At 33.4% G+C, this 25,146-nt stretch overlaps 1 protein-coding gene and 20 non-coding genes across 21 annotated transcripts in view; all 21 read left to right on the top strand.

Moving 5' to 3' along the window:
- The window catches only part of LOC134844216 (uncharacterized protein F21D5.5-like), a 190,112-nt gene that overhangs the window by 84,185 nt on the left and 80,781 nt on the right, over window positions 1–25,146 (top strand). The window lies entirely within an intron of this gene.
- Trnan-guu (transfer RNA asparagine (anticodon GUU)) lies at window positions 2,664–2,737 on the top strand. Its single transcript has one exon. It is a non-coding gene; the product is annotated as a tRNA-Asn (tRNA).
- Window positions 5,505–5,578, top strand: Trnan-guu (transfer RNA asparagine (anticodon GUU)). Its single transcript has one exon. It is a non-coding gene; the product is annotated as a tRNA-Asn (tRNA).
- On the top strand, window positions 6,075–6,148 carry Trnan-guu (transfer RNA asparagine (anticodon GUU)). Its single transcript has one exon. It is a non-coding gene; the product is annotated as a tRNA-Asn (tRNA).
- Trnan-guu (transfer RNA asparagine (anticodon GUU)) lies at window positions 6,649–6,722 on the top strand. The gene has a single exon. It is a non-coding gene; the product is annotated as a tRNA-Asn (tRNA).
- On the top strand, window positions 7,217–7,290 carry Trnan-guu (transfer RNA asparagine (anticodon GUU)). Its single transcript has one exon. It is a non-coding gene; the product is annotated as a tRNA-Asn (tRNA).
- Window positions 7,785–7,858, top strand: Trnan-guu (transfer RNA asparagine (anticodon GUU)). The gene has a single exon. It is a non-coding gene; the product is annotated as a tRNA-Asn (tRNA).
- On the top strand, window positions 8,924–8,997 carry Trnan-guu (transfer RNA asparagine (anticodon GUU)). Its single transcript has one exon. It is a non-coding gene; the product is annotated as a tRNA-Asn (tRNA).
- Window positions 9,492–9,565, top strand: Trnan-guu (transfer RNA asparagine (anticodon GUU)). The gene has a single exon. It is a non-coding gene; the product is annotated as a tRNA-Asn (tRNA).
- Trnan-guu (transfer RNA asparagine (anticodon GUU)) lies at window positions 10,061–10,134 on the top strand. The gene has a single exon. It is a non-coding gene; the product is annotated as a tRNA-Asn (tRNA).
- On the top strand, window positions 10,629–10,702 carry Trnan-guu (transfer RNA asparagine (anticodon GUU)). Its single transcript has one exon. It is a non-coding gene; the product is annotated as a tRNA-Asn (tRNA).
- Window positions 11,198–11,271, top strand: Trnan-guu (transfer RNA asparagine (anticodon GUU)). Its single transcript has one exon. It is a non-coding gene; the product is annotated as a tRNA-Asn (tRNA).
- Window positions 11,766–11,839, top strand: Trnan-guu (transfer RNA asparagine (anticodon GUU)). The gene has a single exon. It is a non-coding gene; the product is annotated as a tRNA-Asn (tRNA).
- On the top strand, window positions 12,334–12,407 carry Trnan-guu (transfer RNA asparagine (anticodon GUU)). The gene has a single exon. It is a non-coding gene; the product is annotated as a tRNA-Asn (tRNA).
- On the top strand, window positions 12,902–12,975 carry Trnan-guu (transfer RNA asparagine (anticodon GUU)). Its single transcript has one exon. It is a non-coding gene; the product is annotated as a tRNA-Asn (tRNA).
- On the top strand, window positions 13,470–13,543 carry Trnan-guu (transfer RNA asparagine (anticodon GUU)). The gene has a single exon. It is a non-coding gene; the product is annotated as a tRNA-Asn (tRNA).
- On the top strand, window positions 15,168–15,241 carry Trnay-gua (transfer RNA tyrosine (anticodon GUA)). The gene has a single exon. It is a non-coding gene; the product is annotated as a tRNA-Tyr (tRNA).
- Window positions 16,299–16,372, top strand: Trnan-guu (transfer RNA asparagine (anticodon GUU)). Its single transcript has one exon. It is a non-coding gene; the product is annotated as a tRNA-Asn (tRNA).
- On the top strand, window positions 19,689–19,762 carry Trnan-guu (transfer RNA asparagine (anticodon GUU)). The gene has a single exon. It is a non-coding gene; the product is annotated as a tRNA-Asn (tRNA).
- Trnan-guu (transfer RNA asparagine (anticodon GUU)) lies at window positions 21,542–21,615 on the top strand. Its single transcript has one exon. It is a non-coding gene; the product is annotated as a tRNA-Asn (tRNA).
- Window positions 22,675–22,748, top strand: Trnan-guu (transfer RNA asparagine (anticodon GUU)). The gene has a single exon. It is a non-coding gene; the product is annotated as a tRNA-Asn (tRNA).

Raw genomic sequence — 25,146 nt, 5'->3', positions numbered from 1 at the left:
TTTCAGATTTTTAAAGAAAAGAACTAATTCAAGTTTTCTGAAAAATTTTAAAAAAATCGCAAAAAACGTCATATCTCGAAAACTACAAAGAATTGACCAGTCATACTTGGAGGCAAGATTCGCAATCTTTGAGAGTACTCCGACATGACCTAACTACAGGGTTGGGAATTTCAGATTTTTGAAAACTAATAATTATTAAGTTTTCTGAAAAATTTTGAAAAAATCACAAAAAACGTCATATCTCGAAAATTACAAAGAATTGAGCAGTCATACTTGGAGGCAAGATTCGCAATCTTTGAGAGTACTCCGACAGGACCTAACTACAGGGTTGGGAATTTCAGATTTTTAAAAACTATTAATTATTAAGTTTTCTGAAAAATTTTGAAAAAATCACAAAAAACGTCATATCTCGAAAACTACAAAGAATTGAGCAGTCAAATTTGGAGGCAAGATTCGCGATGTTTGAGAGTACTCCGACAGGACCTAACTACAGAGTTGAGAATTTCAGATTTTTAAAAACTATTAATTATTAAGTTTTCTGAAAAATTTTGAAAAAATCACAAAAAACGTCATATCTCGAAAACTACAAAGAATTGAGCAATCAAATTTGGAGGCAAGATTCGCGATGTTTGAGAGTACTCCGACAGGACCTAACTACAGTGTTGGGAATTTCAGATTTTTAAAGAAAAGAACTAATTCAAGTTTTCTGAAAAATTTTGAAAAAATCGCAAAAAACGTCATATCTCGAAAACTACAAAGAATTGAGCAGTCATACTTGGAGGCAAGATTCGCAATCTTTGAGAGTACTCCGACAGGACCTAACTACAGGGTTGGGAATTTCAGATTTTTAAAAACTATTAATTATTAAGTTTTCTGAAAAATTTTGAAAAAATCACAAAAAACGTCATATCTCGAAAACTACAAAGAATTGAGCAATCAAATTTGGAGGCAAGATTCGCGATGTTTGAGAGTACTCCGACAGGACCTAACTGCACAGTTGAGAATTTCAGATTTTTAAAAACTAATAATAATTTAAGTTTTCTGAAAAATTTTGAAAAAATCACAAAAAACGTCATATCTCGAAAACTACAAAGAATTGAGCAGTCATACTTGGAGGCAAGATTCGCAATCTTTGAGAGTACTCCGACAGGACCTAACTACAGGGTTGGGAATTTCAGATTTTTAAAAACTATTAATTATTAAGTTTTCTGAAAAATTTTGAAAAAATCACAAAAAACGGCATATCTCGAAAACTACAAAGAATTGAGCAATCAAATTTGGAGGCAAGATTCGCGATGTTTGAGAGTACTCCGACAGGACCTAACTACAGAGTTGAGAATTTCAGATTTTTAAAAACTAATAATAATTTAAGTTTTCTGAAAAATTTTGAAAAAATCACAAAAAACGTCATATCTCGAAAACTACAAAGAATTGAGCAATCAAATTTGGAGGCAAGATTCGCGATGTTTGAGAGTACTCCGACAGGACCTAACTACAGAGTTTAGAATTTCAGATTTTTAAAAACTAATAATAATTTGTTTTCTGAAAAATTTTGAAAAATTCACAAAAAACGTCATATCTCGAAAACTACAAAGAATTGAGCAGTCATATTTGGAGGCAAGATTCACAATCTTTGAGATTACTCTGACAGGACCCAAATACACGGTTGGGAATTTTAGATTTTGCGAAAAAAAAATTCAAAATTTTTTTGAAAAAATCACAAAAAACGTCATATCTCGAAAACTACAAGGATTTGAACAGTCATATTTGGAGGCAAGATTTGTAACTCCTTAGAGTACTCCGACAGCACCTAACTACAGGGTTGGGAACTTCAGAACATTTTGTTAAATAACATTTAGTTTTCGAGATATGACGTTTTTTGTGATTTTTTCAAAATTTTTCAGAAAACTTAAATTATTATTAGTTTTTAAAAATCTGAAATTCTCAACTGTGTAGTTAGGTCCTGTCGGAGTACTCTCAAACATCGCGAACTTCAAATAACATTTTGTTATTTGAAATTTCTGAAAATTTTTGAAAAAATCTCAAAAATTGTCTTATCTCGTTAACTAAAATGATTCGGGCATTCAAAATTGGATGCCAAATTCGCAACCCCTAATTCGATATTGGGCTGCTTAACTTAAACTCGGTAAAATAACCACAAAAAAACCAAATTGGAAAATCGAAAAAAAAATCTTAACCATTGCAATATACGATATAGCTTAAACATGCAAAAATAATACGTTGAAAAAGCTTAAACATGGCGAGATAGTGAAGCCCGCATTTAAATATATAATAGATTTGAAGAAATTAAATGTTTGTAACAATTTAAATCGAAGCAAAAAAACATGGTTTTAATCTATTCATAAATTGAAGAAAAAATCAACATAAAATTGGTTTGGTTTTAAGGTGAAGAAGATACGGGCGCAAAATTCTTCGCTTTCTCATAACAGAACATCAAAAATGCCGTGGGTAAAAAATATTAACTTTTTAGTCCACTTCCAGCTTAATGAATTGAGTAAATTTTAGTAAAGTATCTCAAAATTGTCCCCTAGTATGGGAAGCGAAACATTCGAAAAAAGAAACTGTTTTTGATGTCAATTCACCTGCACTAAAGTCAATTTTTTTATACATGGTTGATTTTAAGGAGATTTGACTAACTTTCAGCTCTTGTGGCGCAATCGGCTGGCGCGTTCGGCTGTTAACCGAAAGGTTGGTGGTTCAAGCCCACCCAGGAGCGTGCAACTACGAAAGGAATAATTATGCATTTTTCCAAAGAAAGCAAGCTTTCGTTTGTTTTAACCGTGAAAGTAACAGACAATGAAAACAAAGAAGAGTTTTGTTCCGATTAGAGGTTTTTGGATGAAATTTGAAGAAATTAAATGTTTGTAAAAATTTAAATCGAAACAAAAAAACATGGACTGAATCTATTCATAAATTGAAGAAAAAATCTACATAAAGTTGGTTTGGTTTTAAGGTGAAGAAGATGAGGTCGCGAAATTCTTTGCTTTCTCATAACAGAACATCGAAAATGCCGTGGGTAAAAAATATTAACTTTTTAGTCCACTTCCAGCTTAATGAATTGAGTAAATTTTAGTAAAGTATCTCAAAATTGTCCCCTAGTATGGGAAGCGAAACATTCAAAAAAAGAAACTGTTTTTGTTGTCAATTCACCTGCACTTATGTCAATTTTTTTACATGGTTGATTTTAAGGAGATTTGACTAACTTTCAGCTCTTTTGGCGCAATCGGCTGGCGCGTTCGGCTGTTAACTGAAAAGTTGGTGGTTCAAGCCCACCCAGGAGCGTGCAACTCCGAAAGGAAAGATTATGCATTTTTCCAAAGAAAGCAAGCTTTCGTTTGTTTTAACCGTGAAAGTAACAGACAATGAAAACAAAGAAGAGTTTTGTTCCGATTAGAGGTTTTTAGATGAAATTCGAAGAAATTAAATGTTTGTAAAAATTTAAATCGAAACAAAAAAACATGGACTTAATCTATTCATAAATTGAAGAAAAAATCTACATAAAATTGGTTTGGTTTTAAGGTGAAGAAGTAAGGGCGCAAAATTCTTTGCTTTCTCATAGCAGAACATCGAAAATGCCTTGGATAAAAAATATATTGATATTTTAGTCCACTTCCAGCATAATGAATTGAGTAAACTTTAGTAAAGTATCTTCAAATCGTCCCCTAGTATAGGAAGCGAAACATTTGAAAAAAAGAAACTGTTGTTGTTGTTGTCAATTCACATGCACAAATGTCAATTTACTTACATGATTGATTTTAAGGAGATTCGACAATATTACAGCGCTTGTGGCGCAATCAGCTAGCGCGTTCGGATGTTAACCGAAAGGTTGGTGGTTCAAGCCCACCCAGGAGCGTGCATCTCCGAAAGGAATAATTATGCATTTTTCCAAAGAAAGCAAGCTTTTGTTTGTCTTAACCTTGAAAGTAACAGACAGTGAAAACCAAGAAGAGTTTTGTTCCGCTTAGAGGTTTTTAGATGAAATTCGAAGAAATTAAATGTTTGTAAAAATTTAAATCGAAGCAAAAAAACATGGTTTTAATCTATTCATAAATTGAAGAAAAAATCAACATAAAATTGGTTTGGTTTTAAGTTGAAGAAGATAAGGGCGCAAAATTCGTCGCTTTCTCATAACAGAACATCGAAAATGCCTTGGGTAAAAAATATTAACTTTTTAGCCCACTTCCAGCATAATGAATTGAGTAAATTTTAGTAAAGTATCTCAAAATTGTCCCCTAGTATGGGAAGCGAAACATTTGAAAAAAGAAACCGTTTTTGATGTCAATTCACCTGCACAAATGTCAATTTACTTACATGGTTGATTTTAAGGAGACTAGACTAACTTTCAGCTCTTGTGGCGCAATCGGCTGGCGCGTTCGGCTGTTAACCGAAAGGTTGGTGGATCAAGCCAACCCAGGAGCGTGCAACTCCGAAAGGAATATTTATGCATTTTTCCAAAGAAAGCAAGCTTTTGTTTGTTTTAACCGTGATAGTAACAGATTGAGAAAACAAAGAAGAGTTTTGTTCCGATAAGAGGTTTTAGATGAAATTTGAAGAAATTAAATGTTTGTAACAATTTAAATCGAAGCAAAAAAACATGGTTTTAATCTATTCATAAATTGAATAAAAAATCAACATAAAATTGGTTTGGTTTTAAGGTGAAGAAGATAAGGGCGCAAAATTCTTCGCTTTCTCATAACAGAACATCGAAAATGCCGTGGGTAAAAAATATTAACTTTTTAGTCCACTTCCAGCTTAATGAATTGAGTAAATTTTTGTAAAGTATCTCAAAATTGTCCCCTAGTATGGGAAGCGAAACATTCAAAAAAAGAAACTGTTTTTGATGTCAATTCACCTGCACTTATGTCAATTTTTTTACATGGTTGATTTTAAGGAGATTTGACTAACTTTCAGCTCTTTTGGCGCAATCGGCTGGCGCGTTCGGCTGTTAACCGAAAAGTTGGTGGTTCAAGCCCACCCAGGAGCGTGCAACTCCGAAAGGAAAGATTATGCATTTTTCCAAAGAAAGCAAGATTTCGTTTGTTTTAACCGTGAAAGTAACAGACAATGAAAACAAAGAAGAGTTTTGTTCCGATTAGAGGTTTTTAGATGAAATTCGAAGAAATTAAATGTTTGTAGTAAAAATTTAAATCGAAGCAAAAAAACATGGACTTAATCTATTCATAAATTGAAGAAAAAATCTACATAAAATTGGTTTGGTTTTAAGGTGAAGAAGATAAGGGCGCAAAATTTTTTTTGCTTTCTCATAACAGAACATCGAAAATGCCTTGGGTAAAAAATGTATTAATTTTTTAGTCCACTTCCAGCATAATGAATTGAGTAAATTTTAGTAAAGTATCTCAAAATCTTCCCCTATTATGGGAAGCGAAACATTTGAAAAAAGAAACTGTTGTTGATGTCAATTCACATGCACAAATGTCAATTTACTTACATGATTGATTTTCAGGAGATTAGACAAACTGTGAGCTTTTGTGGCGCAATCGGCTAGCGCTTTCGGCTGTTAACCGAAAGGTTGGTGGTTCAAGCCCACCCAGGAGCGGGGAACTCCGAAAGGAAAAATTATGCATTTTTCCAAAGAAAGCAAGCTTTTGTTTGTTTTAACCGTGAAAGTAACAGACAGTGAAAACAAAGAAGAGTTTTGTTCCGATTAGAGGTTTTTAGATGAAATTCGAAGAAATTAAATGTTTGTAAAAATTTAAATCGAAACAAAAAAACATGGACTTAATCTATTCATAAATTGAAGAAAAAATCTACATAAAATTGGTTTGGTTTTAAGGTGAAGAAGATAAGGGCGCAAAATTTTTTTTGCTTTCTCATAACAGAACATCGAAAATGCCTTGGGTAAAAAATGTATTAGTTTTTTAGTCCACTTCCAGCATAATGAATTGAGTAAATTTTAGTAAAGTATCTCAAAATCTTCCCCTATTATGGGAAGCGAAACATTTGAAAAAAGAAACTGTTGTTGATGTCAATTCACATGCACAAATGTCAATTTACTTACATGATTGGTTTTAAGGAGATTAGACAAACTTTCAGCTCTTGTGGCGCAATCGGCTAGCGTGTTCGGCTGTTAACCGAAAGGTTGGTGGTTCAAGCCCACCCAGGAGTGTGGAACTCCGAAAGGAAAGATTATGCATTTTTCCAAAGAAAGCAAGCTTTTGTTTGTTTTAACCGTGAAAGTAACAGACAGTGAAAACAAAGAAGAGTTTTGTTCCGATTAGAGGTTTTTAGATGAAATTCGAAGAAATTAAATGTTTGTAGTAAAAATTTAAATCGAAGCAAAAAAAACATGGACTTAATCTATTCATAAATTGAAGAAAAAATCTACATAAAATTGGTTTGGTTTTAAGGTGAAGAAGATAAGGGCGCAAAATTTTTTTTGCTTTCTCATAACAGAACATCGAAAATGCCTTGGGTAAAAAATGTATTAATTTTTTAGTCCACTTCCAGCATAATGAATTGAGTAAATTTTAGTAAAGTATCTCAAAATCTTCCCCTATTAAGGGAAGCGAAACATTTGAAAAAAGAAACTGTTGTTGATGTCAATTCACATGCACAAATGTCAATTTACTTACATGATTGATTTTCAGGAGATTAGACAAACTGTGAGCTTTTGTGGCGCAATCGGCTAGCGCGTTCGGCTGTTAACCGAAAGGTTGGTGGTTCAAGCCCACCCAGGAGCGGGGAACTCCGAAAGGAAAAATTATGCATTTTTCCAAAGAAAGCAAGCTTTTGTTTGTTTTAACCGTGAAAGTAACAGACAGTGAAAACAAAGAAGAGTTTTGTTCCGATTAGAGGTTTTTAGATGAAATTCGAAGAAATTAAATGTTTGTAAAAATTTAAATCGAAGAGAAAAAAACATGGACTTAATCTATTCATAAATTGAAGGAAAAATCAACATAAAATATGTTTGGTTTTAAGATGAAGAAGATAAGGGCGCCAAGTTCTTCGCTTTCTCATAACAGAACATCGAAAATGCCTTGAGTAAAAAATATTAACTTTCTATTCCACTTCCAGCATAATGAATTGAGTAAATTTTAGTAAAGTATCTCAAAATTGTCCCCTAGTGTGGGAAGAGAAACATTTGAAAAAAGAAACTGTTTTTGATGTCATTTCACCTGCACAAATGTCAATTTACTTACATGGTTGATTTTTAAGGAGATTAGACAAGTTTTCAGCTCTTGGGGCGCAATCGGCTAGCGCGTTCGGCTGTTAACCGAAAGGTTGGTGGTTCAAGCCCACCCAGGAGCGGGGAACTCCGAAAGGAAAAATTATGCATTTTTCCAAAGAAAATAAGCTTTTGTTTGTTTTAACCGTGAAAGTAACAGACAGTGAAAACAAAGAAGAGTTTTGTTCCGATTAGAGGTTTTTAGATGAAATTCGAAGAAATTAAATGTTTGTAAAAATTTAAATCGAAGAGAAAAAAACATGGACTTAATCTATTCATAAATTGAAGGAAAAATCAACATAAAATATGTTTGGTTTTAAGATGAAGAAGATAAGGGCGCCAAGTTCTTCGCTTTCTCATAACAGAACATCGAAAATGCCTTGAGTAAAAAATATTAACTTTCTATTCCACTTCCAGCATAATGAATTGAGTAAATTTTAGTAAGGTATCTCAAAATTGTCCCCTAGTGTGGGAAGAGAAACATTTGAAAAAAGAAACTGTTTTTGATGTCATTTCACCTGCACAAATGTCAATTTACTTACATGGTTGATTTTTAAGGAGATTAGACAAGTTTTCAGCTCTTGGGGCGCAATCGGCTAGCGCGTTCGGCTGTTAACCGAAAGGTTGGTGGTTCAAGCCCACCCAGGAGCGGGGAACTCCGAAAAGAAAAATTATGCATTTTTCCAAAGAAAGCAAGCTTTTGTTTGTTTTAACCGTGAAAGTAACAGACAGTGAAAACAAAGAAGAGTTTTGTTCCGATTAGAGGTTTTTAGATGAAATTCGAAGAAATTAAATGTTTGTAGTAAAAATTTAAATCGAAGCAAAAAAACATGGACTTAATCTATTCATAAATTGAAGAAAAAATCTACATAAAATTGGTTTGGTTTTAAGGTGAAGAAGATAAGGGCGCAAAATTTTTTTTGCTTTCTCATAACAGAACATCGAAAATGCCATGAGTAAAAAATATTGACTTTTTATTCCACTTCCAGCATAATGAATTGAGTAAATTTTAGTAAAGTATCTCAAAATTGTCCCCTAGTGTGGGAAGCGAAACATTTGAAAAAATAAACTGTTTTTGATGTCATTTCACCTGCACAAATGTCAATTTACTTACATAGTTGATTTTTAAGGAGATTAGACAAGTTTTCAGCTCTTGGGGCGCAATCGGCTAGGGCGTTCGGCTGTTAACCGAAAGGTTGGTGGTTCAAGCCCACCCAGGAGCGGGGAACTCCGAAAAGAAAAATTATGCATTTTTCCAAAGAAAGCAAGCTTTTGTTTGTTTTAACCGTGAAAGTAACAGACAGTGAAAACAAAGAAGAGTTTTGTTCCGATTAGAGGTTTTTAGATGAAATTCGAAGAAATTAAATGTTTGTAAAAATTTAAATCGAAACAAAAAAACATGGACTTAATCTATTCATAAATTGAAGAAAAAATCTACATAAAATTTAATTTGGTTTTAAGATGAAGAAGATAAGGGCGCCAAGTTCTTCGCTTTCTCATAACAGAACATCGAAAATGCCTTGAGTAAAAATATTAACTTTCTATTCCACTTCCAGCATAATGAATTGAGTAAATTTTAGTAAAGTTTCTCAAAATTGTCCCCTAGTGTGGGAAGAGAAACATTTGAAAAAAGAAACTGTTTTTGATGTCATTTCACCTGCACAAATGTCAATTTACTTACATGGTTGATTTTTAAGGAGATTAGACTAATTTTCAGCTCTTGTGGCGCAATCGGCTAGCGCGTTCGGCTGTTAACCGAAAGGTTGGTGGTTCAAGCCCACCCAGGAGCGTGCAACTCTGAAAGGAATAATTATGCATTTTTCCAAAGAAAGCAAGCTTTTGTTTGTTTTAACCGTGAAAGTGACAGACAGAGAAAACAAAGAAAAGTTTTGTTCCGATTAGAGGTTTTTAGATGAAATTCGAAGAAATTAAATGTTTGTAAAAATTTAAATCGAAAAAAAAAAATATGGACTTAATCTATTCATAAATTGAAGAAAAAATCTACATAAAATTGGTTTGGTTTTAAGGCGAAGAAGATAAGGGCGCAAAATTTTTTGCATTCTCATAACAGAACATCGAAAATGCCTAGGGTAAAAAATATTTTAATTTTTTAGTCCACTTCCAGCATAATGTATTAGGTAAATTTTAGTAAAGTATCTCAAAATCGTCCCCTAGTATGGGAAGCGAAACATTTGAAAAAAGAAACTGTTGTTGATGTCAATTCACATGCACAAATGTCAATTTACTTACATGATTGATTTTCAGGAGATTAGACAAACTGTCAGCTTTTGTGGCGCAATCGGCTAGCGCGTTCGGCTGTTAACCGAAAGGTTGGTGGTTCAAGCCCACCCAGGAGCGGGGAACTCCGAAAGGAAAAATTATGCATTTTTCCAAAGAAAGCAAGCTTTTGTTTGTTTTAACAGTGAAAGTAACAGACAGTGAAAACAAAGAAGAGTTTTGTTCCGATTAGAGGTTTTTAGATGAAATTCGAAGAAATTAAATGTTTGTAAAAATTTAAATCGAAGAGACAAAAAAACATGGACTTAATCTATTCATAAATTGAAGAAAAAATCAACATAAAATATGTTTGGTTTTAAGATGAAGAAGATAAGGGCGCCAAGCTCTTCGCTTTCTCATAACAGAACATCGAAAATGCCATGAGTAAAAAATATTAACTTTTTATTCCACTTCCAGCATAATGAATTGAGTAAATTTTAGTAAAGTATCTCAAAATTGTCCCCTAGTGTGGGAAGCGAAACATTTGAAAAAAGAAACTGTTTTTGATGTCATTTCACCTGCACAAATGTCAATTTACTTACATGGTTGATTTTAAGGAGATTAGACTAATTTTCAGCTCTTGTGGCGCAATCGGCTAGCGCGTTCGGCTGTTAACCGAAAGGTTGGTGGTTCAAGCGCACCCAGGAGCGGGGAACTCCGAAAAGAAAAATTATGCATGTTTCCAAAGAAAGCAAGCTTTTGTTTGTTTTAACCGTGAAAGTAACAGACAGTGAAAACAAAGAAGAGTTTTGTTCCGATTAGAGGTTTTTAGATGAAATTCGAAGAAATTAAATGTTTGTAAAAATTTAAATCGAAGAGAAAAAAACATGGACTTAATCTATTCATAAATTGAAGGAAAAATCAACATAAAATATGTTTGGTTTTAAGATGAAGAAGATAAGGGCGCCAAGTTTTTCGCTTTCTCATAACAGAACATCGAAAATGCCTTGAGTAAAAAATATTAACTTTTTATTCCACTTCCAGCATAATGAATTGAGTAAATTTTAGTAAAGTATCTCAAAATTGTCCCCTAGTGGTGGAAGAGAAATATTTGAAAAAAGAAACTGTTTTTGATGTCATTTCACCTGCACAAATGTCAATTTACTTACATGGTTGATTTTTAAGGAGATTAGACTAATTTTCAGCTCTTGTGGCGCAATCGGCTAGCGCGTTCGGCTGTTAACCGAAAGGTTGGTGGTTCAAGCTCACCCAGGAGCGTGCAACTCCCAAAGGAATAATTATGCATTTTTCCAAAGAAAGCAAGCTTTTGTTTGTTTTAACCGTGAAAGTGACAGACAGAGAAAACAAAGAAAAGTTTTGTTCCGATTAGAGGTTTTTAGATGAAATTCGAAGAAATTAAATGTTTGTAAAAATTTAAGTCGAAACAAAAAAATATGGACTTAATCTATTCATAAATTGAAGAAAAAATCTACATAAAATTGGTTTGGTTTTAAGGCGAAGAAGATAAGGGCGCAAAATTTTTTGCATTCTCATAACAGAACATCGAAAATGCCTAGGGTAAAAAATATTTTAATTTTTTAGTCCACTTCCAGCATAATGTATTGAGTAAATTTTTACTAAAGTATCTCAAAATCGTCCCCTAGTATGGGAAGCGAAACATTTGAAAAAAGAAACTGTTGTTGATGTCAATTCACATGCACAAATGTCAATTTACTTACATGATTGATTTTCAGGAGATTAGACAAACTGTCAGCTTTTGTGGCGCAATCGGCTAGCGCGTTCGGCTGTTAACCGAAAGGTTGGTGGTTCAAGCTCACCCAGGAGCGTGCAACTCCCAAAGGAATAATTATGCATTTTTCCAAAGAAAGCAAGCTTTTGTTTGTTTTAACAGTGAAAGTAACAGACAGTGAAAACAAAGAAGAGTTTTGTTCCGATTAGAGGTTTTTAGATGAAATTCGAAGAAATTAAATGTTTGTAAAAATTTAAATCGAAGAGAAAAAAACATGGACTTAATCTATTCATAAATTGAAGGAAAAATCAACATAAAATATGTTTGGTTTTAAGATGAAGAAGATAAGGGCGCCAAGTTTTTCGCTTTCTCATAACAGAACATCGAAAATGCCTTGAGTAAAAAATATTAACTTTTTATTCCACTTCCAGCATAATGAATTGAGTAAATTTTAGTAAAGTATCTCAAAATTGTCCCCTAGTGGTGGAAGAGAAACATTTGAAAAAAGAAACTGTTTTTGATGTCATTTCACCTGCACAAATGTCAATTTACTTACATGGTTGATTTTTAAGGAGATTAGACTAATTTTCAGCTCTTGTGGCGCAATCGGCTAGCGCGTTCGGCTGTTAACCGAAAGGTTGGTGGTTCAAGCCCACCCAGGAGCGTGCAACTCCGAAAGGAATAATTATGCATTTTTCCAAAGAAAGCAAGCTTTTGTTTGTTTTAACCGTGAAAGTGACAGACAGAGAAAACAAAGAAAAGTTTTGTTCCGATTAGAGGTTTTTAGATGAAATTCGAAGAAATTAAATGTTTGTAAAAATTTGAATCGAAACAAAAAAATATGGACTTAATCTATTCATAAATTGAAGAAAAAATCTACATAAAATTGGTTTGGTTTTAAGGCGAAGAAGATAAGGGCGCAAAATTTTTTGCATTCTCATAACAGAACATCGAAAATGCCTAGGGTAAAAAATATTTTAATTTTTTAGTCCACTTCCAGCATAATGTATTGAGTAAATTTTAGTAAAGTATCTCAAAATCGTCCCCTAGTATGGGAAGCGAAACATTTGAAAAAAGAAACTGTTGTTGATGTCAATTCACATGCACAAATGTCAATTTACTTACATGATTGATTTTCAGGAGATTAGACAAACTGTCAGCTTTTGTGGCGCAATCGGCTAGCGCGTTCGGCTGTTAACCGAAAGGTTGGTGGTTCAAGCCCACCCAGGAGCGGGGAACTCCGAAAGGAAAAATTATGCATTTTTCCAAAGAAAGCAAGCTTTTGTTTGTTTTAACAGTGAAAGTAACAGACAGTGAAAACAAAGAAGAGTTTTGTTCCGATTAGAGGTTTTTAGATGAAATTCGAAGAAATTAAATGTTTGTAAAAATTTAAATCGAAGAGAAAAAAACATGGACTTAATCTATTCATAAATTGAAGGAAAAATCAACATAAAATATGTTTGGTTTTAAGATGAAGAAGATAAGGGCGCCAAGTTTTTCGCTTTCTCATAACAGAACATCGAAAATGCCTTGAGTAAAAAATATTAACTTTTTATTCCACTTCCAGCATAATGAATTGAGTAAATTTTAGTAAAGTATCTCAAAATTGTCCCCTAGTGGTGGAAGAGAAACATTTGAAAAAAGAAACTGTTTTTGATGTCATTTCACCTGCACAAATGTCAATTTACTTACATGGTTGATTTTTAAGGAGATTAGACTAATTTTCAGCTTTTGTGGCGCAATCGGCTAGCGCGTTCGGCTGTTAACCGAAAGGTTGGTGGTTCAAGCCCACCCAGGAGCGGGGAACTCCGAAAGGAAAAATTATGCATTTTTCCAAAGAAAGCAAGCTTTTGTTTGTTTTAACAGTGAAAGTAACAGACAGTGAAAACAAAGAAGAGTTTTGTTCCGATTAGAGGTTTTTAGATGAAATTCGAAGAAATTAAATGTTTGTAAAAATTTAAATCGAAGAGAAAAAAACATGGACTTAATCTATTCATAAATTGAAGGAAAAATCAACATAAAATATGTTTGGTTTTAAGATGAAGAAGATAAGGGCGCCAAGTTTTTCGCTTTCTCATAACAGAACATCGAAAATGCCTTGAGTAAAAAATATTAACTTTTTATTCCACTTCCAGCATAATGAATTGAGTAAATTTTAGTAAAGTATCTCAAAATTGTCCCCTAGTGGTGGAAGAGAAACATTTGAAAAAAGAAACTGTTTTTGATGTCATTTCACCTGCACAAATGTCAATTTACTTACATGGTTGATTTTTAAGGAGATTAGACTAATTTTCAGCTCTTGTGGCGCAATCGGCTAGCGCGTTCGGCTGTTAACCGAAAGGTTGGTGGTTCAAGCCCACCCAGGAGCGTGCAACTCCGAAAGGAATAATTATGCATTTTTCCAAAGAAAGCAAGCTTTTGTTTGTTTTAACCGTGAAAGTGACAGACAGAGAAAACAAAGAAAAGTTTTGTTCCGATTAGAGGTTTTTAGATGAAATTCGAAGAAATTAAATGTTTGTAAAAATTTAAATCGAAACAAAAAAGCATGGACTTAATCTATTCATAAATTGAAGAAAAAATCTACATAAAATTGGTTTGGTTTTAAGGTGAAGAAGATAAGGGCGCAAAATTTTTTGCTTTCTCATAACAGAACATCGAAAATGCCTAGGGTAAAAAATATTTTAATTTTTTAGTCCACTTCCAGCATAATGTATTGAGTAAATTTTAGTAAAGTTTTTCAAAATCGTCCCCTAGTATGGGAAGCGAAACATTTGAAAAAAGAAACTGTTGTTGATGTCAATTCACATGCACAAATGTCAATTTACTTACATGATTGATTTTCAGGAGATTAGACAAACTTTCAGCTCTTGTGGCGCAATCGGCTAGCGCGTTCGGCTGTTAACGGAAAGGTTGGTGGTTCAAGCCCTCCCAGGAGCGTGGAACTCCGAAAGGAAAAATTATACATTTTTCCAAAGAAAGCGAGCTTTGTTTGTTTTAACCGTGAAAGTAACAGACAGTGAAAACAAAGAAGAGTTTTGTTCCGATTAGAGGTTTTTAGATGAAATTCGAAGAAATTAAATGTTTGTAAAAAATTAAATCGAAGAACAAAACATGGACTTAATCTATTCATAAATTGAAGGAAAAATCAACATAAAATTGGTTTGGTTTTAAGATGAAGAAGATAAGGGCGCAAAATTTTTCGCTTTCTCATAACAGAACATCGAAAATGCCTTGGGTAAAAAATATTAACTTTTTATTCCACTTCCAGCATAATGAATTGAGTAAATTTTAGTTAAGTATCTCAAAATTGTCCCCTAGTATGGGAAGCGAAACATTTGAAAAAAGAAACTGTTTTTGATGTCATTTCACCTGCACAAATGTCAATTTACTTACATGGTTGATTTTAAGGAGATTAGACTATTTTTCAGCTCTGGTGGCGCAATCGGCTAGCGCTTTCGGGTGTTCACCGAAAGGTTGGTGGTTCAAGCCCACCCAGGAGTGTGAAACTCCGAAAGGAATAATTCTGCTTTTTTCCAAAGAAAGCAAGCTTTGTTTGTTTTAACCGTGAAAGTAATAGACAGTGAAAACAAAGAAGAGTTTTGTTCCGATTAGAGGTTTTTAGATGAAATTCGAAGAAATTAAATGTTTGTAAAAATTTAAATTGAAACAAAAAACATGGACTTAATCTATTCATAAATTGAAGAAAAAATCTACATAAAATTGGTTTGGTTTTAAGGTGAAGAAGATAAGGGCGCAAAGTTTTTTGCTTTCTCATAACAGAACATCGAAAATGCCTTTGTTAAAAAAAATATCAATTTTTTAGTCCACTTCCAGCATAAAGAATTGAGTAAATTTTAGTAAAGTATCTCAAAATCTTCCCCTATTATGGGAAGCGAAACATTTGAAAAAAGAAACTGTTGTTGATGTCAATTCACATGCACAAATGTCAATTTACTTACATGATTGATTTTCAGGAGATTAGACAAACTTTCAGCGATTGTGGCGCAATCGGCTAGCGCGTTCGGCTGTAAACCGAAAGGTTGGTGGTTCAAGCCCACCCAGGAGCGGGGAACTCCGAAAGGAAAAATTATGCATTTTTCCAAAGAAAGCAAGCTTTTGTTTGTTTTAACAGTGAAAGTAACAGACAGTGAAAACAAAGAAGAGTTTTGTTCCGATTAGAGGTTTTTAGATGAAATTTGAAGAAATTAAATGTTTGTAAAAATTTAAATCGAAGCAAAAAAACATGGACTTAATCTATTCATAAATTGAAGGAAAAATCAGCATAAAATTGGTTTGGTTTTAAGATGAAGAAGATAAGGGCGCAAAATTCTTCGCTTTCTCATAACAGAACATCGAAAATGCCTTGGGTAAAAAATATTAACTTTTTATTCCACTTCCAGCATAATGAATTGAGTAAATTTTAGTAAAGCATCTCAAAATTGTCCCCTAGTATGGGAAGCGAAACATTTGAAAAAAGAAACTGTTTTTGATGTCATTTCACCTGCACAGATGTCAATTTACTTCATGGTTGATTTTAAGGAGATTAGATTATTTTTCAGCTGTTGTGGCGCAATCGGCTAGCGCGTTCGGCTGTTAACCGAAAGGTTGGTGGCTCAAGCCCGCCCAGGAGCGTGCAACTCCGAAAGGAATAATTCTGCTTTTTTCCAAAGAAAGCAAGCTTTGTTTGTTTTAACCGTGAAAGTAATAGACAGTGAAAACAAAGAAGAGTTTTGTTCCGATTAGAGGTTTTTAGATGAAATTCGAAGAAATTAAATGTTTGTAAAAATTTAAATTGAAACAAAAAACATGGACTTAATCTATTCATAAATTGAAGAAAAAATCTACATAAAATTGGTTTGGTTTTAAGGTGAAGAAGATAAGGGCGCAAAGTTTTTTGCTTTCTCATAACAGAACATCGAAAATGCCTTTGTTAAAAAAAATATCAATTTTTTAGTCCACTTCCAGCATAAAGAATTGAGTAAATTTTAGTAAAGTATCTCAAAATCTTCCCCTATTATGGGAAGCGAAACATTTGAAAAAAGAAACTGTTGTTGATGTCAATTCACATGCACAAATGTCAATTTACTTACATGATTGATTTTCAGGAGATTAGACAAACTTTCAGCGCTTGTGGCGCAATCGGCTAGCGCGTTCGGCTGTTAACCGAAAGGTTGGTGGTTCAAGCCCACCCAGGAGCGGGGAACTCCGAAAGGAAAAATTATGCATTTTTCCAAAGAAAGCAAGCTTTTGTTTGTTTTAACAGTGAAAGTAACAGACAGTGAAAACAAAGAAGAGTTTTGTTCCGATTAGAGGTTTTTAGATGAAATTTGAAGAAATTAAATGTTTGTAAAAATTTAAATCGAAGCAAAAAAACATGGACTTAATCTATTCATAAATTGAAGGAAAAATCGGCATAAAATTGGTTTGGTTTTAAGATGAAGAAGATAAGGGCGCAAAATTCTTCGCTTTCTCATAACAGAACATCGAAAATGCCTTGGGTAAAAAATATTAACTTTTTATTCCACTTCCAGCATAATGAATTGAGTAAATTTTAGTAAAGCATCTCAAAATTGTCCCCTAGTATGGGAAGCGAAACATTTGAAAAAAGAAACTGTTTTTGATGTCATTTCACCTGCACAGATGTCAATTTACTTCATGGTTGATTTTAAGGAGATTAGATTATTTTTCAGCTGTTGTGGCGCAATCGGCTAGCGCGTTCGGCTGTTAACCGAAAGGTTGGTGGCTCAAGCCCGCCCAGGAGCGTGCAACTCCGAAAGGAATAATTATGCATTTTTCCAAAGAAAGCAAGCTTTTGTTTGTTTTAACCGTGAAAGTAACAGACAGTGAAAACAAAGAAGAGTTTTGTTCCGATTAGAGGTTTTTAGATGAAATTCGAAGAAATTAAATGTTTGTAAAAATTTAAATCGAAACAAAAAAACATGGTTTTAATCTATTCATAAATTGAAGAAAAAATCTACATAAAATTTAATTTGGTTTTAAGGTGAAGAAGTTAAGGGCGCAAAATTGTATGCTTTCTCATAACAGAACATCGAAAATGCCTTGGGTAAAAAATATATTAATTTTTTAGTCCACTTCCAGCATAATGAATTGAGTAAATTTTAGTAAAGTATCTCAAAATCTTCCCCTATTATGGTCAGCGAAACATTTGAAAAAAGAAACTGCTTTTGATGTCAATTCACCTGCACAAATGTCCATTTTTCATGATTGATTTTCAGGAGATTACAAAAACTTTAAGCTCTTGCGGAGCAATCGGCTAGCGCGTTCGGCTGATAATCGAAAGGTTGGTGGTTCAATCCCACCCAGGAGCGTGCAAATCCGAAAGGATTAAAATGCACTTTTCCAAAGAAAGCAAGCTTTTGTTTGTTTCAACCGTGAAAGTAACAGAATGTGAAAACAAAGAAGAGTTTTGTTGCGATTAGAGGTTTTTGGATGAAATTTGAAGAAATTAAATGTTTGTAAAAATTTAAATTGAAACAAAAAACATGGACTTAATCTATTCATAAATTGAAGAAAAAATCTACATAAAATTGGTTTGGTTTTAAGGTGAAGAAGATAAGGGCGCAAAGTTTTTTGCTTTCTCATAACAGAACATTGAAAATGCCTTTGTTAAAAAAATATCAATTTTTTAGTCCACTTCCAGCATAAAGAATTGAGTAAATTTTAGTAAAGTATCTCAAAATCTTCCCCTATTATGGGAAGCGAAACATTTGAAAAAAGAAACTGTTGTTGATGTCAATTCACATGCACAAATGTCAATTTACTTACATGATTGATTTTCAGGAGATTAGACAAACTTTCAGCGCTTGTGGCGCAATCGGCTAGAGCGTTCGGCTGTTAACCGAAAGGTTGGTGGTTCAAGCCCACCCAGGAGCGGGGAACTCCGAAAGGAAAAATTATGCATTTTTCCAAAGAAAGCAAGCTTTTGTTTGTTTTAACAGTGAAAGTAACAGACAGTGAAAACAAAGAAGAGTTTTGATCCGATTAGAGGTTTTTAGATGAAATTTGAAGAAATTAAATGTTTGTAAAAATTTAAATCGAAGCAAAAAAACATGGACTTAATCTATTCATAAATTGAAGGAAAAATCAGCATAAAATTGGTTTGGTTTTAAGATGAAGAAGATAAGGGCGCAAAATTCTTCGCTTTCTCATAACAGAACATCGAAAATGCCTTGGGTAAAAAATATTAACTTTTTATTCCACTTCCAGCATAATGAATTGAGTGAATTTTAGTAAAGCATCTCAAAATTGTCCCCTAGTATGGGAAGCGAAACATTTGAAAAAAGAAACTGTTTTTGATGTCATTTCACCTGCACAGATGTCAATTTACTTCATGGTTGATTTTAAGGAGATTAGATTATTTTTCAGCTGTTGTGGCGCAATCGGCTAGCGCGTTCGGCTGTTAACCGAAAGGTTGGTGGCTCAATCCCGCCCAGGAGCGTGCAACTCCGAAAGGAATAATTATGCATTTTTCCAAAGAAAGCAAGCTTTTGTTTGTTTTAACCGTGAAAGTAACAGACAGTGAAAACAAAGAAGAGTTTTGTTCCGATTAGAGGTTTTTAGATGAAATTCGAAGAAATTAAATGTTTGTAAAAATTTAAATCGAAACAAAAAAACATGGTTTTAATCTATTCATAAATTGAAGAAAAAATCTACATAAAATTTAATTTGGTTTTAAGGTGAAGAAGTTAAAGGCGCAAAATTGTATGCTTTCTCATAACAGAACATCGAAAATGCCTTGGGTAAAAAATATATTAATTTTTTAGTCCACTTCCAGCATAATGAATTGAGTAAATTTTAGTAAAGTATCTCAAAATCTTCCCCTATTATGGTCAGCGAAACATTTGAAAAAAGAAACTGCTTTTGATGTCAATTCACCTGCACAAATGTCCATTTTTCATGATTGATTTTCAGGAGATTACAAAAACTTTAAGCTCTTGCGGAGCAATCGGCTAGCGCGTTCGGCTGATAATCGAAAGGTTGGTGGTTCAATCCCACCCAGGAGCGTGCAAATCCGAAAGGATTAAAATGCACTTTTCCAAAGAAAGCAAGCTTTTGTTTGTTTCAACCGTGAAAGTAACAGAATGTGAAAACAAAGAAGAGTTTTGTTGCGATTAGAGGTTTTTGGATGAAATTTGAAGAAATTAAATGTTTGTAAAACTTAAATCGAAGCAAAAAAACATGGACTTAATCCATTCATAAATTGAAAAAAAATAAACATAAAATTGGTTTGGTTTTAAAGTGAAGAAGATAAGAGCCCAAAATTTTTTTCTTTCTCACAACAGAACATCGAAATTGCCTTGCGTAAAAATTTTTCACATTTTGGTCCACTTCCAGCAAAATGAACTGAGCAATTTTTAGTAAAGTATCCCAAAACCTTCCCCTAGTATGGGAAGCGAAACATTTGAAAAAAGATACTGTTTTTGATGTTAATTCACCTGCACAAATGTCAATTTACTTACATGATTGATTTTCAGGAGATTAGACAAACTTTCAGCTTTTGTGGCGCAATCGGCTAGCGCGTTCGGCTGTTAACCGAAAGGTTGGTGGTTCAAGCCCACCCAGGAGCGTGGAAATCCGAAAGGAAAAATTATGCATTTTTCCAAAGAAAGCGAGCTTTTGTTTGTTTTAACCGTGAAAGTAACAGACAGTGAAAACAAAGAAGAGTTTTGTTCCGATTAGAGGTTTTTAGATGAAATTCGAAGAAATTAAATGTTTGTAAAAATTTAAATCGAAGAACAAAACATGGACTTAATCTATTCATAAATTGAAAGAAAAATCAACATAAAATTGGTTTGGTTTTAAGATGAAGAAGATAAGGGCGCAAAATTTTTCGCTTTCTCATAACAGAACATCGAAAATGCCTTGGGTAAAAAATATTAACTTTTTATTCCACTTCCAGCATAATGAATTGAGTAAAATTTAGTAAAGTATCTCAAAATTGTCCCCTAGTATGGGAAGCGAAACATTTGAAAAAAGAAACTGTTTTTGATGTCATTTCACCTGCACAAATGTCAATTTACTTACATGGTTGATTTTAAGGAGATTAGACTAATTTTCAGCTCTGGTGGCGCAATCGGCTAGCGCTTTCGGCTGTTAACCGAAAGGTTGGTGGTTCAAGCCCACGCAGAAGCGTGAAACTCCGAAAGGAATAATTATGCATTTTTCCAAAGAAAGCAAGCTTTTGTTTGTTTTAACCGTGAAAGTAATAGACAGTGAAAACAAAGAAGAGTTTTTTTCCGATTAAAGGTTTTTAGATGAAATTCGAAGAAATTAAATGTTTGTAAAAATTTAAATCGAAACAAAAAACATGGACTTAATCTATTCATAAATTGAAGAAAAAATCTACATAAAATTGGTTTGGTTTTAAGGTGAAGAAGATAAGGGCGCAAAGTTTTGTTGCGATTAGAGGTTTTTGGATGAAATTTGAAGAAATTAAATGTTTGTAAAACTTAAATCGAAGCAAAAAAACATGGACTTAATCCATTCATAAATTGAAAAAAAATAAACATAAAATTGGTTTGGTTTTAAAGTGAAGAAGATAAGAGCCCAAAATTTTTTTCTTTCTCATAACAGAACATCGAAAATGCCTTGGGTAAAAAATATATTAATTTTTTAGTCCACTTCCAGCATAATGAATTGAGTAAATTTTAGTAAAGTATCTCAAAATCTTCCCCTATTATGGTCAGCGAAACATTTGAAAAAAGAAACTGCTTTTGATGTCAATTCACCTGCACAAATGTCCATTTTTCATGATTGATTTTCAGGAGATTACAAAAACTTTAAGCTCTTGCGGAGCAATCGGCTAGCGCGTTCGGCTGATAATCGAAAGGTTGGTGGTTCAATCCCACCCAGGAGCGTGCAAATCCGAAAGGATTAAAATGCACTTTTCCAAAGAAAGCAAGCTTTTGTTTGTTTCAACCGTGAAAGTAACAGAATGTGAAAACAAAGAAGAGTTTTGTTGCGATTAGAGGTTTTTGGATGAAATTTGAAGAAATTAAATGTTTGTAAAACTTAAATCGAAGCAAAAAAACATGGACTTAATCCATTCATAAATTGAAAAAAAATAAACATAAAATTGGTTTGGTTTTAAAGTGAAGAAGATAAGAGCCCAAAATTTTTTTCTTTCTCACAACAGAACATCGAAATTGCCTTGCGTAAAAATTTTTCACATTTTGGTCCACTTCCAGCAAAATGAACTGAGCAATTTTTAGTAAAGTATCCCAAAATCTTCCCCTAGTATGGGAAGCGAAACATTTGAAAAAAGATACTGTTTTTGATGTTAATTCACCTGCACAAATGTCAATTTACTTACATGATTGATTTTCAGGAGATTAGACAAACTTTCAGCTTTTGTGGCGCAATCGGCTAGCGCGTTCGGCTGTTAACCGAAAGGTTGGTGGTTCAAGCCCACCCAGGAGCGTGGAAATCCGAAAGGAAAAATTATGCATTTTTCCAAAGAAAGCGAGCTTTTGTTTGTTTTAACCGTGAAAGTAACAGACAGTGAAAACAAAGAAGAGTTTTGTTCCGATTAGAGGTTTTTAGATGAAATTCGAAGAAATTAAATGTTTGTAAAAATTTAAATCGAAGAACAAAACATGGACTTAATCTATTCATAAATTGAAAGAAAAATCAACATAAAATTGGTTTGGTTTTAAGATGAAGAAGATAAGGGCGCAAAATTTTTCGCTTTCTCATAACAGAACATCGAAAATGCCTTGGGTAAAAAATATTAACTTTTTATTCCACTTCCAGCATAATGAATTGAGTAAAATTTAGTAAAGTATCTCAAAATTGTCCCCTAGTATGGGAAGCGAAACATTTGAAAAAAGAAACTGTTTTTGATGTCATTTCACCTGCACAAATGTCAATTTACTTACATGGTTGATTTTAAGGAGATTAGACTAATTTTCAGCTCTGGTGGCGCAATCGGCTAGCGCTTTCGGCTGTTAACCGAAAGGTTGGTGGTTCAAGCCCACGCAGAAGCGTGAAACTCCGAAAGGAATAATTATGCATTTTTCCAAAGAAAGCAAGCTTTTGTTTGTTTTAACCGTGAAAGTAATAGACAGTGAAAACAAAGAAGAGTTTTTTTCCGATTAAAGGTTTTTAGATGAAATTCGAAGAAATTAAATGTTTGTAAAAATTTAAATCGAAACAAAAAACATGGACTTAATCTATTCATAAATTGAAGAAAAAATCTACATAAAATTGGTTTGGTTTTAAGGTGAAGAAGATAAGGGCGCAAAGTTTTTTGCTTTCTCATAACAGAACATCGGAAATGCCTTGGGTAAAAGATATATCAATTTTTTAGTCCACTTCCAGCATTAAAGAATTGAGTAAATTTTAGTAAATTATCTCAAAATCTTCCCCTATTATGGGAAGCGAAACATTTGAAAAAAGAAACTGTTGTTGATGTCATTTCACATGCACAAATGTCAATTTACTTACATGATTGATTTTCAGGAGATTAGACAAACATTCAGCTCTTGTGGCGCAATCGGCTAGCGCGTTCGGCTGTTAACCGAAAGGTTGGTGGTTCAAGCCCACCCAGGAGCGTGGAACTCCGAAAGGAAAAATTATGCATTTTTCCAAAGAAAGCAAGCTTTTGTTTGTTTTAACCGTGAAAGTAACAGACAGTGAAAACAAAGAAGAGTTTTGTTCCGATTAGAGGTTTTTAGATGAATTTCGAAGAAATTAAATGTTTGTAAAAATTTAAATCGAAGCAAAAAAAGATGGACTTAATCTATTCATAAATTGAAGGAAAAATCAGCTCAAAATTGGTTTGGTTTTAAGATGAAGAAGATAAGGGCGCAAAATTCTTCGCTTTCTCATAACAGAACATCGAATATACCTTGGGTAAAAAATATTAACTTTTTATTCCACTTCCAGCATAATGAATTGAGTAAATTTTAGTAAAGCATCTCAAAATTGTCCCCTAGTATGGGAAGCGAAACATTTGAAAAAAGAAACTGTTTTTGATGTCATTTCACCTGCACAGATGTCAATTTACTTCATGGTTGATTTTAGGGAGATTAGACTAACTTTCAGCTGTTGTGGCGCAATCGGCTAGCGCGTTCGGCTGTTAACCGAAAGGTTGGTGGCTCAAGCCCACCCAGAAGCGTGCAACTCCGAAAGGAATAATTATGCATTTTTCCAAAGAAAGCAAGCTTTTGTTTGTTTTAACTGTGAAAGTAACAGACAGTGAAAACAAAGAAGAGTTTTGTTCCGAGTAGAGGTTTTTAGATGAATTTCGAAGAAATAAATTGTTTGTAAAATTTTGAATCGAAACAAAAAAACATGGACTTAATCTATTCATAAATTGAAGAAAAAATCTACATAAAATTGGTTTGGTTTTAAGGTGAAGAAGTTAAGGGCGCAAAATTGTTTGCTTTCTCATAACAGAACATCGAAAATGCCTTGGGTAAAAAATATATTAATTTTTTAGTCTACTTCCAGCATAATGAATTGAGTAAATTTTAGTAAAGTATCTCAAAATTTTCCCCTATTATGGGCAGCGAAACATTTGAAAAAAGAAACTGCTTTTGATGTCAATTCACCTGCACAAATGTCCATTTTTTCATGATTGATTTTCAGGAGATTACACAAACTTTAAGCTCTTGCGGAGCAATCGGCTAGCGCGTTTGGCTGTTAACCGAAAGGTTGATAGTTCAATCCCACCCAGGAGCGTGCAAATCCGAAAGGAATATAAATGCACTTTTCCAAAGAAAGCAAGCTTTTGTTTGTTTCAACCGTGAAAGTAACAGACTGTGAAAACAAAGAAGAGTTTTGTTGCGATTAGAGGTTTTTGGATGAAATTTGAAGAAATTAAATGTTTGTAAAACTTAAATCGAAGCAAAAAAACATGGACTTAATCTATTCATAAATTGAAAAAAAATAAACATAAAATTGGTTTGGTTTTAAAGTGAAGAAGATAAGAGTCCAAAATTCTTTTCTTTCTCACAACAGAACATCGAAATTGCCTTGCGTAAAAAATTTTCACATTTTGGTCCACTTCCAGCAAAATGAACTGAGCAATTTTTAGTAAAGTATCCCAAAATCTTCCCCTAGTATGGGAAGCGAAACATTTGAAAAAAGATACTGTTTTTGATGTTAATTCACCTGCACAAATGTCAATTTACTTACATGATTGATTTTAAGGAGATTAGGCAAATTTGCAGCTCTTGTGGTGCAATCGGCTAGCGAGTTCGGCTGTTAACCGAAAGGTTGGTGGTTCAAGCCTACCCATGAGCGTGCAACTCCGAAAGGAATAATTATGCATTTTTTCCAAAGAAAGCAAGCTTTTGTTTGTTTCAACCGTGAAAGTAACAGACTGTGAAAGCAAAGAAGAGTTTTGTTCCGATTAGAGGTTTTTAGATAAAATTCGAAGAAATTAAATGTTTGTAAAAATTTAAATCGAAGCAAAAAAACATGGACTTAATCTATTCATAAATTGAAGGAAAAATCAGCATAAAATTGGTTTGGTTTTAAGGCGAAGAAGATAAGAGCGCAAAATTCTTTTCTTTCTCATACCAGAACATCGAAAATGCCTTGCGTAAAAATTTTTCACCTTTTGGTCCACTTCGAACAAAATGAACTGAGTAAACTTTAGTAAAGTATCTCAAAATCGTCCCCTAGTATGGGAAGCGAAACATTTGAAAAAAGAAACTGCTTTTGATGTCAATTCACCTGCACAATGACAATTTACTTTCATGATTGATTTCAAGGAGATTAGACAAACTTTCAGCTCTTGCGGCGCAATCGGCTAGGGCGTTCTGCAACCGAAAGGTTGGTGGTTCAAGCCCACTCAGGATCGTGGAACTCCGATAGGAAAAATTATGCATTTTTCCAAAGAAAGCAAGCTTTTGTCTGTTTTAACCGTGAAAGTAACTGACAGTGAAAAAAAGAAGAGTTTTTTCCGATTAGAGGTTTTTAGATGAAATTCGAAGAAATTAAA

Source organism: Symsagittifera roscoffensis, chromosome 4 (assembly GCF_963678635.1).
Source record: "Symsagittifera roscoffensis chromosome 4, txSymRosc1.1, whole genome shotgun sequence".
Classification (NCBI taxonomy): Eukaryota; Metazoa; Xenacoelomorpha; order Acoela; family Convolutidae; genus Symsagittifera; species Symsagittifera roscoffensis.
Note: the sequence above shows the minus strand (reverse complement) of the source record. Positions and strands in the feature narration are given on the sequence as shown.